The sequence below is a fragment of the Schistocerca americana genome, chromosome 4 (genome assembly GCF_021461395.2).
Source record: "Schistocerca americana isolate TAMUIC-IGC-003095 chromosome 4, iqSchAmer2.1, whole genome shotgun sequence".
Taxonomy (NCBI): Eukaryota; Metazoa; Arthropoda; class Insecta; order Orthoptera; family Acrididae; genus Schistocerca; species Schistocerca americana.
The window spans coordinates 838,142,961-838,167,444 of record NC_060122.1 but is presented as its reverse complement, the minus strand read 5'-3'; positions in this window follow the sequence as shown (position 1 = coordinate 838,167,444).

The window sequence follows — 24,484 nt, the reverse complement described above, 5'->3', positions numbered from 1 at the left end:
GTCTCTTTAATTTTCCTGTAGGAAGTATCTATCTTACCCCTAGTGAGATAAGCCTCTGCATCCTTACATTTGTCCTCTAGCCATCCTTGCTTAGCCGTTTTGCACTTCCTGTCGATCTAATTCTTGAGACGTTTGTATTCCCTTTTGCCTGCTTCATTTACTGCGTTTTTATATTTTCTCCTTTCATCAATTAAATTCAATATTTCTTCTGTTACCCAAGGATTTCTACTAGCCCTCATCTTTTTACCTACTTGATCCTCTGCTGTCTTCACTACTTCATCCCTCAGAGCTACCCATTCTTCTTCTACTGTGTTTCTTTCCCCCATTCCTGTCAATTGTTCCCTTATGCTCTCCCTGAAACTCTGTACAATCTCTGGTTTAGTCAGTTTATCCAGGTCCCATCTCCTTAAATTCCCACCTTTTTGCAGTTTCTTCAGAATTATATAGAATTACAATCTGCCATAAAAATGGGGGTTCCCATTGGAGATTTCAAAGTTGCCCCCGACCATCCATGCATGTGTGGGATGGCGGGTTGTGTTTGGTATAGTTGGATATCCCCCTCTGAGGCAAACAAATTGGAATTGTAACCTTTTTTGATCTGATGTTTAGTTCTGAAGGTATTTCAATGTCTTTAGTTAAAATGAACAACATGTATGGTGAAATATTTTTAGTATTACTGTCATTTAAGTAATTTGCCCCAACTGAAGCAAATTTGCTGTCAGATGGTGCTAGGAGAGCTACTGTTCATACCATAGAGAAAAAATGGTTTAGGGATGAATTTTTATCATCTTTTTGGATAGTATTAATTTTCATATTATTATCATACCAGTTCAAGATTTTTGACCACACTTTTAAATTACGCTCAGTAATTTCTATGAAACTACACATTTTATGTATATGTGACAGTATCTAATCTAACACTGATTTTGATGTGGTGTTCAGTTGTTGTAGGAAATCTGGTGAAATGGAAATAAAGGAAATGGCAACAAACATGAACAGTGTAAGGCAAACAAGAGAAAAATGAGATAATGGACTGTAATTAAAAAAGCAAGATTAACTTTTGCAGATAACACAAATCAACTCAGTGATACTTCATACTTATACTATAAATGTGGTAAATAATAACAATTTTTCATGTAGTACCTTGACACTATTTACATAGATTTCCACTAAAAATTTTAAATACATTTATGCAAATACACTGAAGTGCCAAAGAAATTATATAGGCCTGCATATTCAAATACAGAGATTTGTAAACAGGCAGAGTAGGGCGCTGGATTCGGCAGTACCTATACGGTAAAAGAAAACAAGTGTCTGGCTCTGTTGTTAAATCGGTTACTGCTGCTACAATGGCTGGCTGGTTATCAAGATTTAAGTGAGTTTGAACATGGTGTTATAGTTGGCACATGGGCAATGGGCACAGCATCTCCGAGGTAGCAGTGAAGTGGGGATTTTCCCCTATGACCATTCCAAGAGTTTACCATGAATATCAGGAATCTGGTAAAACATCAAATCTCTGGCATTGCTGCTGCCGGAAAAATATTCTGCAAGACTAGGACCAATGATGACTGAAGAGAATTGTTCAACATGACAGAAGTGCAATCCTTTAGAAAATTGCTGCATATTTCAATGCTAGGTCATCAACAAGAGTCGGCTTGTGAACTTCATACTTCTGCTTTTACTTCACTGTTTCATTGCCTGGATAGGCTGGCGACCATTAGTACATGTTTTAAACCACTAAATGAACTTGGAACCGAGTTGTTCTAGTGTCAGCATAATATTATACATACTGTGTTTCTATCCAGGTAAGATCTTAGGAAAAGAAGTGAATAGTCTGATTTATTTATCCTTTAGACCCAATACATGGTCAAATCCTGTAAAAAGGGTAACTCTATTGATTAGCTTTTCCTATAAACAGGACCATACTCCCATAGTGTACTTTATTTGGAAACTAAATTAAAATTTAGTTAAGAGGGTTATATGTGGCTTTTCCCCTGACAGGACTATTTGTTCCATTTCGGTATAGTATACATGGCAATATAGAGACAGGGTTTTCTGTTATTTAGGTAAAAGCTTACTGAATTACAGTAGTAATGGTAGGGTTATACGCTGGCCATTGAACTCCCTGGACATGAACGTTACTGAGCACATTTGGGATGCCTTGCAATGTGCTGTTCAGAAGAGATCTCTAGCCCCTCATACTCATATGGATTTATGGACAGCACTGCAGGATTCATGGAGTCAGTTCCCTCCAGCACTACTTCAGACATTAATCAAGTCCATGCCACATCATGTTGTGGCATTTCTGCATTCTCGTGGGGGCCTTACATGATATTGGGTACGTGTATTTGTTTTTTGGCTCACTACAATAACATGAGGTTAAAGTTAAGGCAGAATCCCCATCAAAACAAAGAAACACTTAGCTCAGTTCTGAAGCAATCCTTTGCAAATTAAAATTCAGGGACAATTTAAGTATCATACCATTGCAAAGAGGAAGATAAAGATATATAAGTACATAACATTTTAGACCACGTATTGAATATCAAAACAGGTCATGTATCTGTCTAATAGCTACATAGTGTTCACATTTTCACACTTGGGCACTTGTTGACCAAGGCTTTGTGTGGGATACATGTTCATAGATATGTGTATTACAAGAAACTGAAGTAAGTATTTCAATTTTAGACATTAACATGAAAGACAAGATAATTAAAAGGGATAAAGATACAATAGACACTGAAATATAGTAAGACAATGGCAAAACTATCAGTAATATTTTATGGGGGAATGCTTTAATGAACACAAGGGTTAGAAAGTCCACCAGAACTTTCAAAAAAGTTAAATTTTAAAATTCAAATAATTAAGTCATTAAAATTTATATTAGTAAAAGAATACATTTTTGGAAACAGAAAAATAAGGATAAGGGCTGTTAAATGAGCTACATCAATCATGAAACAAACAGTTTTTAGGAGTATGAGGTATCTTAAATTACAAATATTTCAGTCAATAAAAGGTTCCCATAACAATTACATATACCATCATCAGCAGTCTGAAAACTATCCTGTGAATAATCAAGTTTCATGAAATACACCACACATACAAAATTAATTACTTCATTTAACAATTGTATATGCACTAAAAATGAAAAAATCAGAAAAAAGAAAAAAAATAATAATTGCCTCAGGAATAGTATAAGAATAAGTTGGATAATCCCACCTTTCTGTTTAATGTTTCTGACAAACTATAACTACAATCAAGTTTGCAACATGTCAGTATTTAGAAACAATGTTCTGAGAAGCAGTTAAATTATGGTTAAACTTCATTTACTTTGATAATGTCCACAACTAGTGAAAATAGCTCAAAAGTCAACCAAATGTATACAAAAAACAAACTGATATGTCATCTGATGAAACATTTAGCTTCAAAATTAAACCATTCAACAGTTTATGGCCCATTAGAAATCTGTGAGAATGATGTAAATAAAATACATTTTAATAATGTTGAAACTATTGAGCTGGGTTAAAATCCAAGCATTAATACCTAAATTTCATCTGAAACTTAGATTATGAAACACACTTAATTCTCACATATACTGATACTAACATCTTAAGTGGACTTTTTATAACAGCTAAATAATAAATAAAACTTGGAAAGTCATTCTTAGAGAAAATTCAACATTAAAGTGTAATCCTGTGTTGATGTGCATCAAAATGACAATTTATTACATTGTCAAAAACATGAAATGTTACAGTTTTTTAGTTTTTGATCATTATGAAATAGTTAGAATATTACATATAAATCACAAACATCTGTGTTATATTTAACATAAATCAGAATATTTATTAGCTACTTTCCCAAAGAGATTACAACGCAATAGTTGAGTGACTCTGGAGTGAGTACACCATGCTTAGCACTGAAAGCCAGGAAGAGAGATGTAGATGGTATGTGTTAAAAACCCAGACATGTGTAGCAGCCCTTATGAACTGATGTTGCACTATGCTAGTATTAAGTTTCAACTTTCATAATTGTGAGAATGCATTACACAAAGCTTGAATTAATCATTGACAATTATTGTAGCTAATGGCTGACTTTTATTTATGACAACTAAATAAATTATACAGTTCCACAGTATTTACACTGGTTGACTTCATCAAGAACTAAGGTAAGTCTATTGTGTCTGCCCCTTTTCTGATAAGGAATGGAGATGACAGTGTTAAACTCACATCAGGCATAATGACACGTGCTGATTCCAGCAGAGAATTTGAGTTGGTGGTCACAAGTGCCAATGATGTTGAAACATAGCTGATACTGCTAGAATTGAACAAAGCTCCATGACTCGTGGAATCACAGTCAGATACTGTATCAAATTTGTGGCTGAGTCAGTCCCTTTTCTAACCATATACTGCCATAGATGCCTCAAACCATTTTGTTTTGTTTATTTATTTTATATGAAATAAAATAAATAAATAAATAAATAAACCAAAACCCATGCTCAGTAGTTTGTAGAAAGCATATGCCACATCAGTCAATAAGAAGGATACCAGTAGGAATTCATTTATCTACTACCCAATATCCTTGACACTAGTTTGTTGTAGAAACTTTGAACATATTCTGAGCTCAAACATAATTAGGTATCTCAAATACAATGACCTCCTTCATGCCAATCAGCATGGATTCCAAGAGCATCTGCCATGTGAAAGCAAAATGGATATCAAGCAAGATTTGTGACTGAAGTGAGGATTTTTCATATGAAGAATGCAGCAAGTTATCTCAGCTGGAGAGTCATCAACATATGTAGAAGTAATTTCAGTTGTGTCCCATGGAAATGTGTTGGGTCCCTTGCTGTACATGCTGTGTATTAATGAAGTTGCAGACAATATTAATAGTAACATCATCAGACTTTTCACAGATGATGCAGTTGAGAATAATGAAGTACATTCTGAAAAATGGTGCACAAATATTCAGTCAGATTTTGATACAATGTCAAAGTAGTGCAACAATTGGAAACTTGCTTTCAATATTGGGAAATGTAAAATTGTATAATTCACAAAATTTGAAACATACTACACTAGACTGCAAGGTCAAAAAGTCACATTTGGAGTGGTCAATTCTTACAAATACCTGGTTGTAACCTTCTGTAGGAATATGAAGTGCAACGATCACATAGGCTCAGTTGTGAGTAAAGCAAGTTGTGAACTTTGGTTTATCATTAGAATGATAGGAACATACCATCAGTCTACAAAGGAGATTGCTTACAAATCACTTGTGCAACCCATTCTAGATTATGAGGTCTCCTCAAAAAATTCTGGAACAGTCCTAATTTGGCACCAATGGTGTGCTGGAGCGAAATGTAGTTGGGATCTTGGCACATGCCTTTGTTTAATATGTTACTTCCAGATGTTTCATTGTTGTTTGTCTGTTAGTTATTGTTCAGTGCTAAGTAAAATGTTATGTTGAGAATTTCGAGATGGCAGAGTTAGAGAAGCAACATGTCTGCATTAAATTTTGCATGAAACTCAAGACAACCATTACAGAGGCACACCAAATGATGCAGAAAACCTAGTGATGCATGCTTAAGCCATACTCAACTTTACAAGTGGTTTACATGGTTTAAAAATGGCCAGATAGAAGTTAAAGGTGACCGTCATTCAGGACACTCTTCACCAAGCACCAACAACACTCATCCCAGGAACGTAACAGAACTATGTGTGTCAATCAAAGACTAGCTGTCTGAGAGATTCCAGTACAATGTATCATTTCAGTCAGATCATGCCATGAAATCTTGACACAGCATCTTGGAACGCATCTTATTGCCACCAAGCTCATCCCCAATGCTTATGAGACAAGAGCAGAATGACCTTTGCCTCACAATCTGCGAAGAGTTTGAATTGTGCAAATGAGAATTCTCCTTAAAAGAATCATAACTCATGATTTGATGTGGGTCTACAATTGTGATGTTGAGACTAAGGTTCAATCTTCACATTGGGTCAAGAAAGGTTCTCCAAGACCAAAAGAAAGCTTGTCAGGTCAGGTCAGGTCAGGTCAGGTCAGGTCAGGTCAAATGTCAAAGCTATATTGACAGTTTTCCTTGACTTTGAAGGATTAGTTCAATATGAATTTGTGCCACAGGGACAAACTGTTAATCAGTGGTACTATCAAGGCACATTGCAACAACTGTGAGGATATGTGAGAAGGAAATGGTTTGGAATGTGGAGACACAATTCGTGGCTCTTGCATCATGACAACACACTCACACATTCATCCCTGTTGGTGTACGACTGTTGCACAAAACATGAAATCAGTGTGCTGCCTCATCCTTGGTACTCTCCAGACCTGGCCATGTGGAACTTTTTTCATTTCCAAACTTGAAAACCCAATAGAAAAGATGAGGATTTGCAATGATTGATGAGCTAAAAGAAAAATAGATGAGCTAAAAGAAAAATTACAGATGGCACTTTGTGCAGTCCAGCATGAGGCATACCAAGACTGCTTTCAATAGTGGAAACAGCACTGGAAGCAATGAGTAAATTGAGGAGGAGGGTATTTTAAAGAAGACCATGCACAAAAAGTATAAGGTAAGCATAGCACTTCCTAGATATGGACAAAGTTCTGGAATGTTGTGAACAAGCCTCTTATTACTCAAGGTTGTAGGATCCATATCAAATATGTGTATCAGGGAATATTGACCATATATAGAAATGGGCAGCGTGAATGGTCACAGGTCTGTTCAACCCATGGGAATGTTTCACTGAGATGTTGACGATAGACAGGAGCTCTCCTGTGGAACTCTACTGACAAAGTTTCTAGAACTGGCTTTAAATTATGACTGCAAGAATATACTACAACCCTCAATCATTGCTCCTGTAAGTACCTTGAGGATAAGAACTGAGTAATTATAGCACATCCAGAGGCATTTATACAATTATTTTTCCCTTACTCCATCCATGAACAGAAAGAGAGAAAAAAACCTAATAACTGGCACAGCGTGACAAACTCTGCTGTGCAGTTACAGTGATTCACAGAGTATAGCTGTAGATGTAAATGTAGATATAGATATAGATGTAGATGCAAAATGAAAGTTGTTGAAAACTAATCTATATCTGATTTTTTTCTTTCCCCATTGTTTTATTTTGTAACCAGCTGCAAATTCCACAAAACCTATCAAGAACTATCCAATTCATATCTATGATATTTGCATCATTAACCATTCACATTGATACAAAAGTAATTTTTTCTTCCGGTGTCATATCATTCATAAATTGCCATAAATTTGTTTCTACTAATGGTATGAAGGGCTCCTTTTTTTGACTCATGTGTGATGTAGTAATGTTACTGGTACACTATAAAGGATCATAATATCTCAAACATCTCAGTATAGGATTACAACTACCATAACAAAGATCTATATATTTATTTCAGTAAAAATTACAATCTATGGACCTGTATTCAAAACTTCATTCACATGTTAATATAATACATCAAAAATATTTCCTGCCTTGTTTCTGTTATTTTGTATTCAATATATTTCACAATATTTTTAAATTTATTCCTGTCCTCACAATTGCTCTTGTGTTTACTTGTTTGGTACTGTAATAGGCTTTGACAAATAACACAACAAATCTGGAACCTTAAACATATGTTAACTCCTACATAAAAAGTAATTAATTGTGATAAGAGGGGAAGCACTTGTTATTCAAACTGAAACAAAATATGCAAGTGTAAAGTTCCCAAGTCAACTTAAATATTATAATAAACAGATGTATTTCTGCTTGCACCAACCCTTTGTAATTTCCAAGAGAATCAGCAGAACAAGTCAATTCAAATTCTGATATTTCACCAGGCTGAACAGTAAATACAGTTCCTGATGGTAAGGCAACACCTGGATATCCATCAAGAAAGTGTAGTTGCACAGGAACTGAATTAAAATTATGAACAGTTATAGTCTTTTCAAATGCACTTTGTTCTGCCACCTGTTAGAAAGAAAAAGAAGAGCAGTTGTTAGAAAAACCTGATCATTATGTCAACTAATTTTGAATGATACTCTGGACAACAAGAAAATTACCTATCCATAGTCTGAGTAGAGCCATAGTTTGATGGTAAGCTAGTACAGAAGCTGTAATAACCAGTGTTAAATAAATGGAATCATCAGAAATAGAGATATCATGTACAAATATTATATAATTACTGTAAAAACAAGAATCAAGGTTATAAAGATTGTATTTAAAGAAACACACAAGAAGAGGCTTCAATAGATGCACAGATATTAATTCCTTCAGGTTTCTAGAACTTAGTATGTACCTGTTCAGATCATAAAAAGAATGCATTGGAGAAAAGTGTCTGGTTATTACAAACTGGATAAAATAAAAATGCTCTGATGGATTACATTTCCAGATGAGATTACAGCAAAACACAGACACTTTGCATCCATTGATCATTCCATAGGCTCATGAATTATGGATCCTCTTGGATATCATATATTACACAAAAAAATTGCAATACAGAATACATATTTTACACAGGATTAAATTTGCTTAGATGTGACATCCCTTTCACAAGCAGAAAATAACCAGCAGAATTCCAAGACATTTTTCAATGTGGGAAATGCATTCCACACTAACCTTGCACAGATAAGCTGCCTATGCCGCACTTGCATGTACAGGCATTAGTGAGAAAAATGAATAGGATGTGGGAAGTACTTTTTTTATTTTGTGGTTCCTTTATTGGAACAGAACACAATTATATAAAAACTAACCAGGGGACATTAGCACAGTAAAACTACATAGAAATAAGGATGGATACATGGGAATAGAACACAGTAGCCTCACTGAACTGAAGGTTACAGTGAGTGGGAAGTAACAAACTGTCATAAATTATGACCAGTGATTCTACACAGTAGACTAAAACAATAAAGAAAATAAAATAAAAAACGACTTGCAGACAGGCACATAGTATTCTATATCAGTCTGGCAACACATGGCACACTATGTGCTAGAATACAATCATAACTAAGAATTCTGTGATGCAGGCGTAGCCTTCTGCCTCCTGATCCTGTAAAACTGCTGGGGGTGGTGTGCTAAGATCAATATCAGACTGGCCCATATGAACAAAATTTTAACATTAGAAGGAAGGTCAGCATTGGCCATAATTTTGATGTTTTATTGATAGCAGAATCAATTTTCGATCACATAGTGCTCATCTTCAGTGCTGGAAGTTAAAAATTTTTACATAGCGATCAGTGAGTAAAAACAAAAAACCACAAATACACCTGAGTATAAACCAACTGTTGGAAAGAACATACCTGTACAAATTAAACTCAGACACTGGTATCAAGTTATCAGTAACCAAAACTGAAAAGTGATCACAATAACTGAAGCCACCGATAACATTCACCTATACAGCAAACTTTGGTGTGACAGGGTCTTGGAACGCCCTCCATGACGCGTGTGTCACGTGAAGACTTAACAGTTCTTTATTTGCCAAGAGATTACCACAAAATACCAATGTGCACTTGCAAATCATTAATTGAATATTTCAATTTTAAAATTGTACATTAAAAATGCATTGCAAATCTGTCAGTTTGAGGTGAAGAACATTTACATAAATCAGGCTAGAGGTAGGAAAGGAAGGTGAAATTCAGGTCACAGACACCACAATACAGACAATAATTACCAGATAATCAGAGTTGACTTTGATAAGGCATTTTGGAGGTTCACACTGATAGACATGGGTGAAGATACTAGCAAAGTAGAAAATAAATTTTACCTCAGTACAGACGACTTGAGTAACTTCTTTGATGAGAGTTGTTTATTTAGCAATAGCAACAATTATGATGATACTATGAGCATGGTTTAGTTAGCTTATTTTGTGATGATGAATTTTCAATGTTGTTTGAAAAAGATGTGGAGGAACGCAAGGGTCATATGGTGTTGTTGTTGTGGTCTTCAGTCCAGAGAATGGTTTGATGTAGCTCTCCATGCTACTGTATACTGTGCAAGCTTCTCCAGCTCCCAGTACCTACTGCAACCTACATCCTTCTGAATCTGCTTAGTGTATTCATCTCTTGGTCTCCCTCTATGAATTTTACCCTCCACGCTGCCCTCCAATACTAAATTGATGATCACTTGATGCCTCAGAACATGTCCTTTCAACCAATCCCTTCTTCTAGTCAAGTTGTGCCACAAATTTCTCTTCTCCCCAATTCTATTCAATACCTCCTCATTAGTTATGTGATCTACCCATCTAATCTTCAGCATTCTTCTGTAGCACTACATTTCGAAAGCTTCTATTCTCTTCTTGTCTAAACTATTTATCATCCAAGTTTCACTTCAATACATGGCTACACTCCACACAAATACTTTCAGATACAACTTCCTGACACTTAAATCTAAACTTGATGTTAACCAATTTCTCTTCTTCAGAAACGCTTTCCTTGCGACTGCCAGTCTACATTTTATATCCTCTCTACTTTGACCATCATCAGTTATTTTGCTACCCAAATAGAAAAACTCATTTACTGCTTTAAGTGTCCCATTTCCTAATCTAATTCCCTCAGCATCACCCCATTTAATTTGACTACATTCCATTATCCTCATTTTGCTTTTGTTTATGTTCATCTTATATCCTCCTTTCAAGACACTGTCCATTCCATTCAACTGCTCTTCCAGGTCTTTTGCTGTCTATGACAGAATTACAATGTCATTGGCAAACCTCAAAGCTTTTTTTTTTTCTCCATGGATTTTAATTCCTACTCAAAATTTTTGTTTTGTTTCATTTACTGCTGGCTCAATATACAGATTGAATAAGTATTAATTTCATTTACTGTCAGTAATGTTGTATTTGAACAAGTATGTCTAGTAATAACTGAGCTGAATGAACTCATGTTGTTAGGGATGGACTGGAAACTGAAAGTTAATGCTAGGTTTGATTGGTTAAATATGTGGCTAAATTTTTTTGATCCAAAATCTGGTGTTCATGGTGAAACTAAATTATACAAAATATTTGATGAGAACTGTAGCAATAATTTAAGAGAAGTGGAAGTATTTGATGACAGAAACTATTTAGATGAAGATAATGGGTATTTTGATAACAAGATGGTTAGTGAAGACTTTTCTCAATTAGTACTGGACAAACTTAACCCAGCAAATAATTTAAGTAGTGATGAAACAAAGTGACTAGAAAGGATTCCTGTGGAAATATAATAGTGTTTTCAGTGACGAGGCAGGCAGGGTGAAAGATTATATGTATAAGTTAAAACTGAGACCACATGAACCATTTTTCATTAAGATTGTGGGAAGCTGCTAAAAAATGATCGGTTATGTGGGAAAAATGGGAATGGAAATAAAACGAAAGTTGTTAGAACTAACCTCCCACAGAAGAACCCCAAAAGTGCCCCACTTATGACAGTATACTTTCCGAGACTGGATCAGACTCTGAATGTGGCTCTCTAGCAGGGATACGACTTCCTCAAATCTTGCCCTGAAATGAGATACATCCTTCATGAAATCATCCCCATTCCACCAAGAGTGTCTTTCCGCCATCCACCTAACCCTCGTTACCGCTTGGTTCATACCTATGAAATCCCCAAACCACCTTCCCTACCCTCTGCTTCCTACCATTGTAACCACCCCCGGTGTAAAACCTGTCCCATGCACCCTCCCACCACCACCTACTCCAGTCCTGTAACCCGGAAGGTGTACATGATCAAAGGCAGAGCCACGTGTGAAAGCACCCATGTGATTTACCAACTGACCTGCCAACACTGTGAGGCCTTCTATGTGGCAATGACCAGCAACAAACTGTCCATTCGCATGAACGGACACAGGCAGATAGTGTTTGTTGGTATTGAGGATCACCCTTTGGCTAAACATGCCTTGGTGCACGGCCAGCACATCTTTGCACAGTGTTACACCATCTGGGTTATCTGGATACTTCCCACTGACACCAACCTGTCAGAACTCCAAAGATGGGAACTTGCCCTTCAGTACATCGTCTCTTCTCGTTATCCGCCCGGCCTCAACCTCCGCTAATTTCAAGTTGCCGCCGCTCATACCTCACCTGTCTTTCCACAACATCTTTGCCTCTGTACTTCCACCTCGACTGACATCTCTGCCCAAACTCTTTGCATTTACAAATGTCTGTTTGTGTCTGTTTGTGTGCGGATGGATATGTGTGTGTGTGTGTGTGAGTGTGTACCTGTCCTTTTTTCCCCCCTAGGGTGGGTCTTTCTGCTCCCGCGATTGGGGTGGCTCCTTGCCCTCTCCCTTGGAACCCGCATCCTTTCGTCTTTCCCTCTCCTTCCCTCTTTCCTGACGATGCAACCGTTGGTTGCGAGGGCTGGAATTTTGCGTGTATGTATGTGTTTGTGTTTCTATCGACCTGCCAGCGCTTTCGTGTGGTGGGTCACATCATCTATGTTTTTAAATATATTTTTCCCGCGTGGAATGTTTCTCTCCATATACGAGTATAATAGAGGGAAACATTCCACGTGGGAAAAATATATCTAAAAACAAAGATGATGTGACTAACCAAACGAAAGCGCTGGCAGGTCGATAGACACACAAACATACACACAAAATTCAAGCTTTCGCAACAAACTGTTGCCTCATCAGGAAAGAGGGAAGGAGAGGGAAAGACGAAAGGATGTGGGTTTTAAGGGAGAGTGTAAGGAGTCATTCCAATCCCGGGAGCAGAAAGACTTACCTTAGGGGGAAAAAAGGACAGGTATACACTCACACAAACACACATATCCATCCACACATATACAGACATTAAATATGTCTGCTTGTGTCTGTATATGTGTGGATGGATATGTGTGTTTGTGTGAGTGTATACCTGTCCTTTTTTCCCCCTAAGGTAAGTCTACATATTTAATGTCTGCTTGTGCTGTATATGTGTGGATGGATATGTGTGTGTGTGCGAGTGTATACCCGTCCTTTTTTCCCCCTAAGGTGTGTCTTTCCGCTCCCGGGATTGGAATGACTCCTTACCCTTTCCCTTAAAACCCACATCCTTTCGTCTTTCCCTCTCCTTCCCTCTTTCCTGACGAAGCAACCGTTGGTTGCGACAGTTTTTAATTTTGTGTGTATGTATGTGTTTGTTTGTGTTTCTATTGACCTGCCAGCATCTTTGTTTTTAAATATATATATTTAAAAACAAAGATGATGTGACTTACCATACGAAAGCACTGGCAGGTCGATAGAAACACAAACAGACACATACATACACACAAAATTCAAGCTTTCGCAACAAACTGTTGCCTCATCAGGAAAGAGGGAAGGAGAGGGAAAGACGAAAGGAAGTGGGTTTTAAGGGAGAGGGTAAGGAGTCATTCCAATCCGGGAAGCGGAAAGACTTACCTTAGGGGGGAAAATGGACGGGTATACACTCGCACACACACACATATCCATCCGCACATATACAGACACAAGCAGACATATTTACAGACAAAGAGTTTGGGCAGAGATGTCAGTCGAGGCGGAAGTGCTGAGGCAAACATGATGTTGAATGACGGGTGAGGTATGAGTGGCGGCAACTTGAAATTAGCGGAGATTGAGGCCTGGTGGGTAACGGGAAGAGAGGATATATTGAAGAGCAAGTTCCCATCTCCGGAGTTCGGATAGGTTGGTGTTGGTGGGAAGTATCCAGATAACCCGGACGGTTTAACACTGTGCCAAGATGTGCTGGCTGTGCACCAAGGCATGTTTAGCCACAGGGTGATCCTCATTACCAACAAACACTGTCTGCCTGTGTCCATTCATGCGAATGGACAGTTTGTTGCTGGTCATTCCCACATAGAATGCATCACAGTGTAGGCAGGACAGTTGGTAAATCACGTGGGTGCTTTCACATGTGGCTCTGCCTTTGATCGTGTACACCTTCCGGGTTACAGGACTGGAGTAGGTGGTGGTGGGAGGGTGCATAGGACAGGTTTTACACCGGGGGCGGTTACAAGGATAGGAGCCAGAGTGTAGGGAAGGTGGTTTGGGGATTTCATAGGGATGAACTAACAGTTTACGAAGGTTAGGTGGACGGCGGAAAGACACTCTTGTTGGAGTGGGGAGGATTTCATGAAGGATGGATCTCATTTCAGGGCAGGATTTGAGGAAGTTGTATCCCTGCTGGAGAGCCACATTCAGAGTCTGATCCAGTCCCGGAAAGTATCCTGTCACAAGTGGGGCACTTTTGGGGTTCTTCTGTGGGAGGTTCTGGGTTTGAGGGGATGCAGAAGTGGCTCTGGTTATTTGCTTCTGAGCCAGGGTGGTTGGGTAGTTGCAGGACGCAAAAGCTGTTTTCAGGTTGTTGATGTAATGGTTCAGGGATTCAGGACTGGAGCAGATTCATTTGCCACAAAGACTTAGGCTGTAGGGATGGGTCCGTTTGAAATGGAATGTGTGGCAGCTGTAATAATGGAGGCACTGTTGCTTGTTGGTGGGTTTGATGTGGAGGGATGTATGAAGCTGGCCATTGGACAGATGGAGGTCAACATCGAGGAAACTGGAATGGGATTTGGAGTACGACCAGGAGAATCTGATGGAACCAAAGGAGTTGAGGTTGGAGAGGAAATTCTGGAGTTCTTCTTCACTGTGAGTCCAGATCATGAAGATGTCATCAATAAATCTGTACCAAACTTTGGGTTGGCAGGCCTGGGTAACCAAGAAGGCTTCCTCTAAGTGACCCATAAATAGGTTGGCGTACGAGCGGGCCATCCTGGTACCAATGACTGTTCCCTTTAATTGTTGGTATGTCTGGCCTTTGATAGTGAAGAAGTTGTGAGTTAGGATGAAGTTGGTTAAGGTAATGAGGAAAGAGGTTTTAGGTAGGGTGGCAGGTGATCAGCGTGAAAGGAAGTGCTTCACCGCAGCGAGGCCTTGGATGTGTGGGATATTTGTGTATAAGGAAGTGGCATCAATGGTTACAAGGATGGTTTCTGGGGGTAACAGACTGGGTAAGGATTCCAGGGATTCGAGAAAATGGTTGGTGTCTTTGATGAGGGATGGGAGACTGAATGTAATGTGTTGAAGGTGTTGACCTACGTAGGTAGAGATACGTTCTGTGGGGGCTTGGTAACCAACTACAATGGGGTGGCCGGGATGATTGGGTTTGTTAATTTTAGGAAGTAAGTAGAAGGTAGGGGTGCGGGGTGTCGGTGGGGTCAGGAGGTTGATGGAGTCAGGTGAAAGGTTTTGTAGGTGGCCTGAGGTTCTGAGGATTCCTTGAAGCTCCGTCTGAACATCAGGAATGGGATTACCTCAGCAAACTTTGTATGTAGTGTTGTCTGAAAGCTGACGCAGTCCCTCAGCCACATACTCCTGACGATTGAGTACCACGGCCATGGAACACTTGTCCACCGGAAGAACGATGATGGATCGGTCAACCTTCAGATCATGGATAGCCAGGGCTTCATCTGTGGTAATGTTGGGAGTAGGATTAAGGCTTTTTAAGAAGGATTGAGGGGCAAGGCTGGAAGTGAGAAATTCCTGGAAGGTTTGGAGAGGGTGATTTTAAGGAAGAGGAGGTGGGTCCCACTGCGACGGTGGACGGAACTGTTCTAGGCAGCGTTCAGTTTGAATAGTGTCTTGGGGAGTTGGATCATTAGGGGTAGGATTAGGGATTAGGATTATTTTTCTTCATGGCAAAGTGATATTTCCAGCAGAGAGTATGAGTGTGAGACAGTAAATCTTTGACGAGGGCTGTTTGGTTGAATCTTGGAGTAGGAGTAGGGCTGAAGGTGAGGCTTTTGTATAAGACAGAGGTTTCGGATTGGGTGAGAGGTTTGGAGGAATGGTTAACTACTGAATTGGGGTGTTGTGGTTCCAGATTGTGTTGACTAGAATTTTGAGGTTTTGGGGGGGAGTGGAGCTGGAAGTGGGAGACTGAGTAGATGGGAGAGACAGGGTCTGTGTGCAATGAGAGGAGGTTTGCTGGAAAGGTAGTGGAGGGTGAGTGAGTTGCCTTTCCAGAGGTGGGAAACCAGGAGATTGGATAGTTTTTTGATGTGGAGGGTGGCATGCTGTTCTAATTTGTGGTTGGCCTGTAGTTGAATGCTCCCCAAACCACCTTCCCTACCCTCTGGCTCCTACCCTTGTAACCACACCTGGTGTAAAACCTATCCCATGCACCCTCCCACCACCACTTATTCCAGTCCTGTAACCCGGAAGGTGTACACGATCAAAGGCAGAGCCACGTGTGAAAGCACCCACGTGATTTACCAACTGACCTGCCTACACTGTGAAGCTTTCTATTTGGGAATGGCCAGCAACAAACTGTCCATTTGCATGAATGGACACAGGCAGACAGTGTTTGTTGGTAATGAGGATCACCCTGTGGCTAAACATGTCTTGGTGCATGGCCAGCACATCTTGGCACAGTGTTACACAGTCCGGTTTATCTGGATACTTCCCACTGACACCAACATATCAGAACTCTAGAGATGGGAACTTCCCCTTCAGTATATCCTCTCTTCCCGTTATCCACCAGGCCTCAACCTCTGCCAGCCAGTGTGGCTGAGCAGTTCTAGGCGCTTCAGTCTGGAACCGTGTGACCGCTATGGTTGCAGGTTCGAATCCTGCCTCGGGCATGGATCTGTGTGATGTCCTTAGGTTAGTTAGGTTTAAGTAGTTCTAAGTTCCAGGGGACTGATGACCTCAGATGTTAAGTCCCACAGTGCTCACAGCCATTTGAACCATTTTTTTTTAGCCTCAACCTCCGCTAATTTCAGATGTCACTGCTCATACCTCACCTGTCATTCAACAACATCTTTGCCTCTGTACTTCCGCCTCTTTCCCTCTCCTTGCCTCTTTCCTGATGAAGCAACCATGGGTTGTGAAAGCTTGAAATTTGTGTGTGTGTTTGTGTTTGTTATTGTCTCTATCAACATACTAACGCTTTCATTTGGTAAGTAACAGCATCTTTGTTTTCAGATATATTTTTCCCACGTGGAATGTTTCCCTCTATTATATGATAAGGTTTCTAAGCATTGTAACCTGAGATCTATATAGACAAGTGTTAGCTTACAATCTGATTCTTAATGAAAACTGGTTAAATTTCTCTTTCCATTATCTTATTGAAAATACTCTGTTGACCACTAACGATTCATATGTAATGAGTAGCAAAGGAAAAACTAAAGATTGAGGATTTGCATTCATGGTATGGCTATGGTTTTTGCAGACATCTACTTTCAATTGAAGTGTAGTAGAGTTATTAATACATAACTGATGAGGAAATATATATTTATCATACCTTTAGAATGGCTGAACTAAGCATTTTATTCCTAATTTTGACCTATTCATATGTAACCAGTCGTACTTTACCCTTTGCCTTAACCTATGTTGAAATTTACCTTACCTATGCCCAGTTTTCTGAGCTGTCAGATCTTATGATCCTGCATTATGTCAAATGTGGTGATGATCAATACGAAATCTGTCAACTAGTTGTTGAGCAGTATGTGTTTTGGAAGTAACCTGCTGCTACTCAATTTACCAATGTAAATTGAACTCTACAGTTACGTGTGACCATATTGACTCACAGTTACCACTGAAAAAGAGTGAACATTTGGAATGACTACATCTAAGCTATGAGAACATGATGCCTTTGACAGTTGTTGTGGGCAGATCCTTCTATCCATCTTTGTGGTTTCCTGACCTGAAATGTTGTGTCAATTCAGTTACTCTGAAGTCCAAGTTTGACTTAAACGTTGTTATCGTCGTCGCCGACGATTGCTTGTTTACAAAACACTTGTAAATGTGGACGGCACCCTTGGTGCTTCGACATCTTCCGCTAAGGGGAAAAAGAACGAAGTAAGGGGAGTGGGTAAAACTGCTCAATTTGTTCTTATAAATGGGCCTACTTTGTTTTGTGGCACGAGGTTTAATTTTTCTTTAATGAAAAGTTCTACTTCTTCAGGTTTAGGTAATGGATGGATAACTGTTGCTTTCGTTGCCTGTAACAGTGCAGGTAGAGCTGGTTTGGAATCCTTTGAAACCCGTGAAATTTTGGCGTATCGTACTATACCTGTATCTGAGATTATTATCTCTGGTGAGGGTTCCTACCTTATGCCACATGGGAGTTTGTCTTTGACTTGTCGTCAAGTATGACTTTTGAACCTGCAAATGGTACATTCATAATGTCTTGATGTAATTAACAGGTCAAAACTGACTTAATTTTTCCATGAAACTCAATGTCTGGAAGACGAACAATTACTGTTTCTAGTAAGTTGCTTGACAACCACTTTCACTTGATATGACGCACACTACAGTCATTTTGTTTAATCTGATCTATCTAGACTTAATATAATGATATACTGTTACATGCAATATAATTCTTTTTAATCACCCATTGTCAATGTATTCTCAAGCTTACGAAAGTTTATCTGCACGCACTGCTGCTTGTAATATCTTCCGCCTATACTTAATACAATGATATACTGTTACATGCAACATGGTTCTCAGTAACCACTCATTATCAATGCTCTTTTCCTTTTGAGAGAAAAATATTTACTTTAATTAGATCTATAACTTATGAGAACAAACTTAGAAGTAGCAATGCATTGTCATATATTATACCATGATGTGCTGTCACATGCTATCTAATTCTCTGTAATCATTCACTGTCCAAGTGGTAAACTGATTTATTGTGGTGTACAGCATACTCCAGCGATTATTAACAACAATATCTTGACTATTATTATTCCCATCACTCTGCTAACAACTGTTTATTTATATGTACTGGAGCTTGAAAAAATATATATATCTTTTACCTTTGCTTTATATATACTTTTGTGACATTATTAACACATGAAATATGTCCTTGAATTTGAAACAGCTCTTCATATATGCTTTGGCTATTGGAAGGAGAAGATGACAGATGACACTTAGCTAACATTTTAGGAACCTACAAATTTGTATCTCAGAATTGCCTTCTGTTTAATTTTGAAAATGTGACAATTTTTTTTTTTTTTTTTTTTTTTTTTTTTTTGTTCAGCAATCATATTAATGCATGAGAAAGTACTTCTCATAATGTGAACTCTTTCTTATATGCAAGTATGCTCTGTAATGTTGTTCATTATTGTCAGGAATGGCTCACATACTATACTCTGGACTACCATGCATAATGTTTTTTAATTATCATGAGGAATGTCCCACTTACATTACTCTCTATCACATAACTATATTTCATGACTTGTGGGGTATGACACCACTATATGTTAATACATACTGTGAAAGAAGAGACAATGATTGTAATTGCGTAAATATTAATAAAAAATAATTATTATATGTTTTGTAAAGACAAAATGAAGCATCGGAAGTGTCTTGACAAATGAAAAATGGAAAGCTTGGACATTGATCAGACATTTCTTCTTTGCATGTTGGATGAATTATACTAACAGTTTAGGAACTATACTCCAAGAATTTAATCGTACTATATGATTATAATATATTTTGTTATTCAATACTATATGAAAATTTCAATATAAATTGCAGATAATAGTGCCATAGTAGTTGAAAAATTTTGCTCTTTGTCATTTTAGTGATATGTTATCAAAGAATGAGTTATAATTCGAATATGAGATTTAAGACAGGAAATGTTTAAGTATGAACAGTTGGAATTTTTCTGAACTGAACTACTCTATTCAAAACAATTAATTACAAAATATATGATGGTAATAAGGAGTTGAGTATGAGCCACATTTCAGGATTTTGCAACGAAGAATTTCCGATGAGCAGAGATCTATAGTGCACTTTGGTTCTGTGCTCTTCATTGCACATAAAGGTAACTGAACACTTTTTTATATTATGGTCTAATACTAGGTATACTTGCCAACGAAATGAGGTGATTAAATACAAACTAATATGCACTTTGAATATTGTAGTATCCGATACTAATGCATAATGCATCGCCAATATTGAGAAAGAGTTACACACACCAGTATCTCCATTGCACTCAGAAGAATCTGGAGGATCTAATGACAGACACAAATATAGAGAAACAAGGCCAATTCAGCTAACTTCCAATAGATAACTTTCTGATTGATTGATTGATTGATTTATTTATTTATTTGTCCATATAAATCTCTTTTTAAGTACATATATTGTACACAGGATATTGGACAGAAAACATTTTTTGGCTATTGGATTTTCAAATATCAAACATAAATTTTATAAATTTTTATGACAAATTGGATCTATACAGTTAATAATTACAAATTTTTGAAATACCGTATATTTATAATTTATTTCTACAATTAAAGATACAAATTACATTTTTTCTTGCATAAGATACTGTGAGACTGAATAGTAGCAGTTTTTTCAGAAGGTAGGATGTCACAGACTTTTTAAAGCTTTGTAGTTCAGTGCGAGATTTTATATGTCTTGGTAATCTGTTGTAAAGTTTTGTTCCTGCATGATATACACCTTTTTGGCAAAATGTGGTGTTACAATGATTGACATGTATGTCACTGTCTAGATTAGATTAGATTAGATTAGATTAGATTAATACTAGTTGCATGGATCATGAATACGATATTTCGTAATGAGGTGGAACGAGTCAAATTTTCCTATACATGACATAATTAGGTTAATTTAACAACACACTTAAGTTAATATAACAACTTTATTTTTTGTGTTTTTTTTTATTTTATTTTTTTTATTTTTTTAATATTTTTTTTTTCTTAATTTATATCTGAAAGTTCCTCTATGGAGTAGAAGGAGTTGTCATTCAGAAATTCTTTTAATTTCTTCTTAAATACTTGTTGGTTCTTAAATACTTGTTGGTTATCTGTCAGACTTTTGATACTATTTGGTAAGTGACCAAAGACTTTAGTGCCAGTATAATTCACCCCTTTCTGTGCCAAAGTTAGATTTAATCTTGAATAGTGAACATCGTCCTTTCTCCTAGTATTGTAGTTATGCACACTGCTATTACTTTTGAATTGGGTTTGGTTGTTAATAACAAATTTCATAAGAGAGTATATATACTGAGAAGCTACTGTGAATATCCCTAGATCCTTAAATAAATGTCTGCAGGATGATCTTGGGTGGACTCGAGCTATTATTCTGATTACACGCTTCTGTGCAATAAATACTTTATTCCTCAGTGATGAATTACCCCAAAATATGATGCCATATGAAAGCAATGAGTGAAAATAGGCGTAGTAAGCTAATTTACTAAGATGTTTATCACCAAAATTTGCAATGACCCTTATTGCATAAGTAGCTGAACTCAAACGTTTCAGCAGATCATCAATGTGTTTCTTCCAATTTAATCTCTCATCAATGGACATACCTAAAAATTTGGAATATTCTACCTTAGCTATATGCTTCTGATTAAGGTCTATATTTATTAATGGTGTCATACCATTCACTGTACGGAACTGTATGTACTGTGTCTTATCAAAATTCAGTGAGAGTCCGTTTACAAGGAACCACTTAGTAATTTTCTGAAAGACAGTATTGACAATTTCATCAGTTAATTCTTGTTTGTCAGGTGTGATTACTATACTTGTATCATCAGCAAAGAGAACTAACTTTGCCTCTTCATGAATATAAAATGGCAAGTCATTAATATATAATAAGAACAACAAAGGACCCAAGACTGACCCTTGTGGAACCCCATTCTTGATAGTTCCCCAGTTTGAGGAAAGTGCTGATCTTTGCATGATACGAGAACTACTTATTTCAACTTTCTGCACTCTTCCAGTTAGGTACGAATTAAACCATTTGTGCACTGTCCCACTCATGCCACAATACTTGAGCTTGTCTAGCAGAATTTCATGATTTACACAATCAAAAGCCTTTGAGAGATCACAAAAAATCCCAATGGGAGGTGTTCGGTTATTCAGATCATTCAAAATTTGACTGGTACTGTAATCATGGACACTTTTGTTTTGAGGAAAAAGGTTTTCTTTTCTCAGTATGCTTTTTTTGACATGCGTGACTATTTCCAGTATATAAATGCAGGGAAGGGGTAGGATCTTTAGATCTTTAAAGAAAGGTTTGCATGATTTTCTGCTGCTCACTTGTTTTATGATTCTTATAATTGCCTTTTGTTTCCTGAAAACTGTTATGGCCTGATGTACATTTCCCCAGAAAATGATACCGTAGCTCAGTATTGAATGTACATGAGCAAAGTATACAGCCCTAACTGTTTCTGCACTAGTACTGTTGCAGAGAGTTCTTACCACAAGGCTCATTTTTGCTAGTTTTGAATTTAGGGCTGTGATATGAGTGTTCCATTTAAGATTTTCCTGGATATGAATCCCAAGAAATTTAGTTTCATTGACAGAACTAATGTTTTGGTTATCTATACATATTACAGGTTGTGCCGGATTTTTATTTTGATCAGTGTGGAAATTCATTAGTACAGTTTTTTGGGGATTAACTACTAGCCTGTTTCTGGTAAACCATTCAGACACTCCTTTTGTAATATCTTTTGCAGATGCAGTAACATTTTCTTCATTATTTCCTTCAATCAATAGACTGGTGTCATCTGCAAACAGTACTGGTTCAGAATCCCTAACGTGTGATGGGAAATCATTAATGTAGACCAAAAAAAGAAAGGGACCTAAAATGGAGCCCTGTGGAACACCATGAGTTAGTCCACATGGTTTTGAAACGTGTACCTGGAGTTCATTTCCTTCTGTGTACTTAATTTCAGTTACCTGAGAACGATATTCCAAATATGATTTGATCCACTGATTTGGCACACCTCTTACATCATACCATTCGAGCTTCCTCAGGAGTATAGAATGATCAATCACATCAAAAGCTTTTGTTAGGTCCAAGAATAAACCTGAGATATTTCTGTGGTTGTCCACTGCATTTACGACATGGTTTATCAGATTGAAAGTGGCAGTTTCAATTGATCTCTGTGGTCTGAAGCCATGTTGACATGCAGAAATAATATTATTCTTGTCGAAGAATGTAATTAGTTTTGAAAGGAACACTTTTTCAATAATTTTCGAAAACCCTGACAATAGAGACACAGGCCTATAGTTACCCATACATTGATGATCACCTTTTTTATATAGGGGTATTACTTTTGCCATTTTCAGTTGCTGAGGGAAGACACCACATGATAAGGATGAATTGCATATGTCCAATAAAGGTGAAAGTATTTGTCTTGCTGTTATTTTTATAATATAATCTGGAATATCATCAATACCAGTTGAGTACTTACTCTTCAGTGAATTAATGGTATTTAGGAGCTCTGTTGGGCTTATTGGTCTGAGGAACATGGATATATTATTTATTTCAATAGATGAAAGTTCTTTCCATGTTGTATTAGGTGGATTTCCAAATTTTTCCTTCACTAATTTCCCAGCAACAGTTGCATAGTAAGAATTGAAACTATTTGCAACTTCCCTAGGGTCAGTGACATTCTTGCCATCATGTGATATCACAATATTTTTGTGAGTTGTCTTCTTCCCAGTAAGATCCTGCACAGCTTTCCACATGGACTTAGTTTGTCATTTTCCTTAATTTTTGCCTCCTTTATGATGTGTTTCAAAACTAGCTTGTATTTTTTGAAATAATTAATAAATTCTGGACTGCTGTTAGTTTTTGACTGCAGAAAAAGTTCCCGCTTCCTTTTACAAGATACTGTGATGCCTGATGTAATCCAGTTTCTGAATCTATCCGTGCTCTTGGAGATAACTTTCCTTTGTGGAAAAGCTATGTCAAAGTTATGCTTGAAAATGTTCAAAAAATGTTCCATCTTTTCGTTAGTATTAGAGTTATCATAAACTTCTCTCCAAGATCGTTCACTGATTAGGTACTGGAAGCATTCAATATTTTTCCCACTATAAATCCTTTTATGGATAACATTTTCTATACTGGTCGAAATGTGATTTACAGGTATGGTCAGTAATTGTGAAAGGTGGTCACTATAGCCGGTATCAAAGTTTTCTGATGTACACTTGTCCATGTTTACACATACCTGATCAAGGAGAGTGACACTAGTTTTAGTTACATGTGTTGGAGAGCTAACAGTAAGACAAAGATTGTAGGCTTTTATAATATTTAAAAACGTTTCCCTGTGAGGGCTATGGCTCAGAAAGTCAGTATTAAAATCACCACATAGTACCACTGTTTTCCCAGTTGTCTTAAGTTTGCCTAAAGCAAGGTCCAATTTTTTGAAAAAAAACACTTATGTTGCTAACAGGAGATCTATACACACATAAAATAATAGTGTTTTCAGACATTAACTCTACAGCTGAGATTTCAAAGTCTCTTTCACAACCAAGTTTGCAAACAGATGTTATACTCTTATAATCTACATTTTCTTTTACATAAATACAAGTTCCCCCATGTTTTGATTCCATTCTACAAAAGCAGTTTGCAAGGTTAAAATGTAATATTTTTAAGTAGATTTACCTCACATTCATGTTGCAATACAAGTTGCACACAAATTCTGCAAATTAACTGTTCTTTCTTTGTGCTAATATTTAATATTTTGTTTAATCTAGTTGAATCTGAGACAAAATAATTTA